This window comes from Salvelinus fontinalis, chromosome 33, assembly GCF_029448725.1.
Source record: "Salvelinus fontinalis isolate EN_2023a chromosome 33, ASM2944872v1, whole genome shotgun sequence".
NCBI lineage: Eukaryota > Metazoa > Chordata > Actinopteri > Salmoniformes > Salmonidae > Salvelinus > Salvelinus fontinalis.
Genome location: NC_074697.1, coordinates 45,925,005 through 45,932,202, shown reverse-complemented (window position 1 = coordinate 45,932,202; position 7,198 = coordinate 45,925,005).

Genomic DNA, 7,198 nt, shown 5'->3' with positions numbered 1-7,198 from the left:
ACTAAAGAAAACATTGAGCAGTTTATATTCTATGCCAAAAATATTATCATTAAACTTAAACAGTTGTATTAATTCAGGTTTAATGTCATATCATCATGTTATATTTAATGTAATTTCATGTTTTCTTGTCGTAGGCCTGTCAATGTTTGGTCTAATAATTCTCAGATCTAGCTCCATATACTTCAGGCACAAACCCTTATCTGTGCCTGCCATCGCGTGGCCAGCTATTGCAACTAAATGCAATGCAGAGCTGCCAACGCTCACGCATTGGCCGTGAGACACACGCATTCAACTCTCTTCTAACACTCACACGGCACACCTCATATCTCAAGCATTAAAAAGTACTGCTTTTATTTTTATAAATCCATTGTGAACTTTTCAACTGTAGGCTAATTCAAATCGTTATGAAATCGGAGCATCTGCGACTGGAACCTGTATCATTGTCCTATCCTTCCATAGCGGTGTAAACCGCGGCACATTGAAGCATATGATTGGTCTAGTTATGTAAGGGACCAAGAGGATTGGATGCGCGTTTTAATGAAACGCACCTCAAGATTAGAGTGGCGCTGAATGGAGAGATGTAACGTTCTCCGCTGAGTTAATAAAACTGTAAAAGAGCAGCACGGTAGCGCTGTTTTATGTACAATTTTGTCAACAAAATTAGGTGGCTTTTTCTTCCGTCCAAATTGCAGAATGTAGACTTTTGACAGCATGTACTAAAGTAGATTCAAGCCACACTTGCGTTTGCCCCCCCAGGGCCGGACCTGGATGTTCTGCCGCCTTAGGCAAAACAAAAAGCAAGCTGCAAGACAAAAAACAAACACCAATCTATATAAAACTATAGGAAGGGGTCGGCAATAGGTTTGGCCTTGGGCCAATTTTTTTCTCAGCTACAATAGCAGCCCAATCCATATGCCTGTGCCACAAATTAAACATTTGTTTTTTAACACATCTGGTTAGTAGGCTACATAATCCGTTCAATGTCAATAACATAGCCTAATATTTCAAATCTGATTACATTGATGAAATCACCAATGTCGCTATTAAATGTGTTTTTATATTTCTGTGTGCGTTGATTGGGGAAAAACAGCTTGCAATCAACATGACATTTGTCTGAAAATGTCTCAAAAGAAAGGTGGATAATGAAGCAGAAGTTTCAGGGAAGAATGGACAGAGAAATAGACATTCTTACCATATTTCTCCAACGTCAAACCAGTGTCTTGTTTGCAACAGCTGTTTGCAAATAATAAAATCTTAGACATCCTTATGAATTTAAGCATGGCACTTTCAAAAGTGACCTTTCCACTCAGACAGACGCCTACCAAAGCAGAAAAATGTGACAGTACTGGACGATTTGGTTCAACCAACATCTATGGATAGAATAATTGTGTTTGTCAAACAGGTAGGACAACCACGTTTTTGAAAAGGAAGAAATAGACTCCAATTCTATATGACAAAGGATCCAATTATAGATGTAATTTTATGATTAGGCCTATAAAAATGTTTAGTGCGTGCGTCCACATATAGGAGGTCCCTCACCGGGCAAAAAGGAATTTTACTTTAACCACTGCATCGGAGAGTTACAATGTTGCAATCACCATGCAACCTAGTGCCTATAGTAGGAAAACAAGTTTCTTACTAATAATATCCCACCTGTTATCACACATGGTACGATCCCATTATTGTTACAATTACAATAAAAATAACACTTTTATAGAACATAATGTATTTTAATATTCCTGTAGAACTGTAAAACAGAGTAAGATCATTTGAGCTTTGGAAACAAGTGCTTTCATAAATGCATGGCGGGCCTCGTTTCGCTGGAGCAGTGTCAAATAAGCTTTATGTCAATGTATTTAAAAAAAAAAAAACATGTATTTAACCAGCCAAGTCAGTTAAGAACAAATTCTTATTTACAATGACAGCCTACCCCGGCAAAACCCAGACGACGCTGGGCCAATTGTGCGCCACCCTACGGGACTCCCAATCACGGCCGGATGTGATACAGCCTGAATTCGAACCAGGGACTGCAGTGACACCTCTATGCACTGAGATGCAGTGCATTAGACCACTGCGCCACTCGGGAGCCCAATGACCCAGCCTTAACGAATTTTGTTTATTTGCATATCGAATTTGATTGTCGAACATCAGTTTCAGCATTTCGTGGCCCGCCTAGAGTGGCCTCTTTCGCTGCTGTGGTGCTGCATTACAGTCAGCGATGTTTTCTCTCAGTAGCTGTCCATGATCCTGAAATCAAATAATCAGAGAGAGAGAGAGAGAGAGAGAGAGAGAGAGAGAGAGAGAGAGAGAGAGAGAGAGAGAGAGAGAGAGAGAGAGAGAGAGAGAGAGAGAGAGAGAGAGAGAGAGAGAGAGAGAGAGAGAGATTAGGATGTAGTCTATTTAAGTCTAAACATTACATAACAAACAGGCGATAGATAATTAAGTAATCTTACAAAGTACTCAGTGATAGAATTATTGCGAATTTATGATCAACGCTTACCTTTTCAAAGACAAGTTGACTCGCCTGGCCTTCCTGAAAGCAAAAGCATGCACTGCTTCTTGGAGTGTCACGCCCTGATCTGTTTCACCTGTCCTTGTGATTGTCTCCACCCCCTCCAGGTGTCCCTTATTTTCCCCAGTGTATTTATCAATTTATTTCCTGTCTCGCTGTGCCAATTCGTCTTGTATGTTTGTCAAGGCAACCATTGTGTTTTCCCCGTTCTCCTTTTGCTATTCTCTTTTTGATAGTCTTCCCCGTTTTGACCCCTGCCTGACTCTGGACTACTTTCAGAGGTGAGAAGTTTGAGTCTCCGGTATCCGGGAGAAAGGCGGCCAGCAAACAAACTGCTTGACTTACGTCAAAAGTCCCGTAGTGTGGCAGACTACGCGGTGGACTTTCGCACGTTGGCCACCGAGAGTGCCTGGAATCTGGAGTCTCTTTTCGATACTTTTCTGCACGGATAATCTGAGGAGGTAAAGGATGACGTAGCTGCTCTTGAGTCTATGCAGTTGGGGAGAACTAGGCTATCAGTTTGGGAGCGCTCACAGAGGATGAATAATAACTGTTGTCTGTACTGTGGAGGGGCAGGACATTTTACCTGTCCTATTAGGAAACCCTTGTCCATAGTGGGTACCAGTACTATGGTGAGTCAGACCTGGAGTTCCCTAATTCCCATCACCCGCACAACCTTTTTTGTGCTTGTGCTGTGGGGAGACCAATCTAAGTCTCTCTGAGTGCTCATTGACTCTGGGGCTGATGAGAATCTTATGGATGCCACAATTGTTTCGGAGCTTGGTATTCCCTCTCAGCCTCTCTTTGCCCCCATGGATGCTAGGGCACTGGCACTGGATGGCCGCTCCATAGGGGAAGTCACCCATAGTACTGTGCTCGTTCAACTACAGGTTTCTGGTAACCACAGTGAGACCATACAATTCCTCCTCATTGCATCTTCACTTGTTCCGGTTGTTTTGAGATTTTCCTGGCTCCAAAAGCACAATCCTGTGATTGACTGGACCACAAGCTCCATCCTGGGTTGGAGTCCTTTTTGCCATTCCCACTGCCTTCAAGCAGCACAGCCTTCTCCTAGTCATCTTCCTCAGGAGGTTAGCAAGACTGTGGATGTCTCTGTTATCCCCACGGAATACCATGACCTCCTGGAAGTGTTTAGCAAGGCATGTGCTACTTCCCTTCCCCCGCACCATCCTTATGATTGTGCCATTGATCTTCTCCCAGGCACTACACCACCTTGGGGTCGGTTGTACTCTTTGTCCGGACCAGAGACCATTGCTAGTACATAGAAGAGTCTCTGGCCACTGGGGACGTCCGTCATTCTGCATCTCATGCCGGCACAGGGTTTTTCTTTGTGGAGAAGAAGGACAAGACCCTGCGCCCGTGCACTGACTACTGGGGACTTAACGATATCACTGTCAAAAATCATTACCCCCTACCTCTCCTTGGCGTTTGAACTTCTCCAGGGGGCTACCATGTTTTCCAAATTGGACCTTCGGAATGCCTACCACCTGGTTCGGAAATGCGAGGGGGATGAGTGGAAGACAGCCTTCAACACAGCCAGTGGACATTATGAGTGCCAGGTCATGCCAGGTCATGCCACCAACAGCCCCGCTGTCTTCCAGGCTTTGGTCAATGATGTGCTTTGGGACATGCTAAACCGGTTTGTGTTCGTCTACCTGGACGACATTCTGTTTTTCTTTCCCGATCTGCCCAAGAACCTGTACTCCATGTCAGACAGGTCCTTCAGCGCCTCCTGGAGAACCAATTGTTCGTGCAAGTCGAGAAGTGTGAGTGCCACCACTCTTCTATCACCTTTCTGGGATATGTCATCGCTGAGGGCAATGTTCAGATGGATCCTGGAAAGGTGAAAGCAGTGGTGGATTGACTCAACCAACGTCCAGGGTGCAGTTGCAACGGTTTCTTGGGTTTGCAAACTTCTACCGCCACTGCATCCTGGTGCCCCCCTCTCGGCACTCACCTCCCCCAAGGTACCGTTCAAATGGTCTCCAGCTGTCGACAAAGCCTTTGTGGACCTGAAGCATCGGTTCACAACAGCATCCATCCGGACCCCTCGCGTCAATTTGTGGTGGAAGTGGGTGCTTCGGATGTTGGAGTGGGGGCCATCCTGTCCTAGCGACCTGCCCAGGACCAGAAGCTTCATCCTTGTGCCTTCCTGTCCCATCGTCTCAATCCTGCTGAGAGGAACTACAATGTTGGCAACCGAGAATTCCTGACGTTGGAGGAGTGGAGGCACTGGCTGGAAGGAGCAGAACAGCCATTCCTGGCCTGGACCGACCATAACTTGGAATATCTCCGTTCAGCCAAGCGCCTCAACTCAAGGCAGGCCCGGTGGGCCCTCCTGTTTACCAGATTCAACTTTACCATTTCCTACCGTCCAGGGTCTAAAAATGTGAAGCCTGATGCTCTCTCCCGCCTATACAGTTCCTCTGGCACACCCTCGACTTCTGAAACCATTCTCCCTACCTCATGCCTTGCTGCCACTGTGGATTGGGGTATTGAGAACCTGATTTGCGAGGCGCAACACTCCCAGCCTGAACCTGAAGGGGGCTGTTTGTCCCTAACCCAGTCCGGTCCTGGAATGGGCTTATTCCTCCAGGCTGACCTGTCATCCAGGGTCCCGTCGTACACTAGCCTTCCTTCAACAACTTTTCTGGTGGCCCACAATGGTCCCTGACATCTCTGCCTTCGTCACCACATGCACTGTGTGTACTCAAAACAAGACTCCACGGCAAGCTCCTTCTGGCCTCCTGCAGCCACTACCGGTTCCTCATCGTCCCTGGTCTCACATCTCTGGACTTTGTCACTGGGCTCCCCCCGTCTGACGGCAACACTGTCATTCTGACGGTAGTCGACCAGTTCTCCAAGGCCGCCCATTTTATCCCTCTCCCCAAACTACCTTCTGCCAAGGAGACGGCCCAGCTTATGGTGCAGCATGTCTTCTGGATCCATGGACTCCTGGTAGACATGGTCTCCGATCGGGGTCGTCAGTTCTCGTCTCAGTTCTGGAAGGCATTCTGCACCTTTATTGGGTCGTCGGCCAGCCTGTCATCCGGATTCCATCCCCAAACTAACGGTCAGTCGGAACAAGCCAACCAAGACATGGAGACCACCTTGCCTGGTCTCAACTAACCCCACTACCTGGAGCCGTCAACTGGTCTGGGTGGAGTATGCCCGGGAACACTCTTCCCAGTTCTGCCGTGCGACTCTCCCCTTTCGAGTGCTCCATGGGGTATCAGCCTCCACTCTTCCCTGAACAAGAGCAGGAGGTCAGCGTACCCTCGGCCCAGATGTTTGTCCGCCGCTGTCGACGTACCTGGAGAAGAGCCAGGGTGGCTAATCTGAGTCCAGCTCCCAGATAGTAGGGTGACTGCTGGCATTGTTCGGAGGTGTGGCTAGGCCACACCTATTGTCCACCCAGAAAGCTGTCATCATCGGTGGAAGTGGATGGCTCGGACTCCTCTGTTTAGTCCTCTTTGCTGCTAGAATCATTGAACGGGGGCTCATCCATCTCAGCAACTGAACGGCCTGTCTTAGGAGGCATGTTGTTCTCCACACTGGCTGATGAACATTGCACATTGCTGCATGCAGCAAATCTCTTTGGTTTAGAGATTGTGGCTCTTTTCTCTTTCGTTTTAAAAAAAGATTTGCTTCCTGATAGTTTTTGTCTCTTAGACATGGTAGAAAATTTCAGATCTCTATAGCTTACTTTTAGCAGAAATGATTTCCTCTAGTAGCTTGCTAACGTTAACAGGCTATGTTCGGCTACAGCCTTACTTACTGATCTAAACAGGATAGGTTAGGCTACTGCCTTAATCACTAATCGTCTTTGTCACGCACAAACATTAAAAAACAATACAATAGTTTAATTGACACATTTATTTGTATTAATGTTTCACAGTTGAATAATCCCATAAAAATAAACACATAGCTACCAAGGATAGTGGGAATGAACTTCGGGAGAAGCGGGAATGGGGGAGGGGGCAAACTGCAGCTATGAGCTGGCGGCTGGGGCGCCACCGACTGTGAAGTAGCCAATAAGGGGCGCCGGAGGGTAGCTGCCATTTTCCAAAATGTCGCCATAGTCGACCGCCTAATCTTGCCTAATGGGAGTGCCGGCCCTTGTCCCCTCGTTTTGTGATTGGCATTTAGGATGTGACAATCAAAAGGGAGCAGACAGACCTACTGTCTGTTTTTGCAGGGAAGTTTGGTAGGGTGACCTAATTTGTAATTATGAAAATCATTTGCAAAACACATTGTGAACCCAAAAGTGTACATTTGATTCTAATATAACAACTATTTGGTTTGGGTGTAGGGGCAAATTTGTCATCAGGATATTTTATTATCAATTGACTTTATTTAGTCTGATCAGTTGAACAATTCTCATTCTTAACAAAGGGCTAAAATAAAGGGTCATTTGTGTGGTGAGTCTGCAAGAACACTACTGTTATTTACCACACTTACAGTATTTTATTATTCCACATCTTCACAATTTTAACAATGTCTGATATGCCTACTTGTGTCTTTGAAATGAAATATATGAGGCTATTTCTTTGTTGTTGCAGCCATTCATGGAAGTCCTACAAATAACTTTAGATATTCATTGCTCCGGGCCATTTTAGTACTGTGCACATGCTAGGCAGAGATGGTAGGGGGGGACTCAACTCA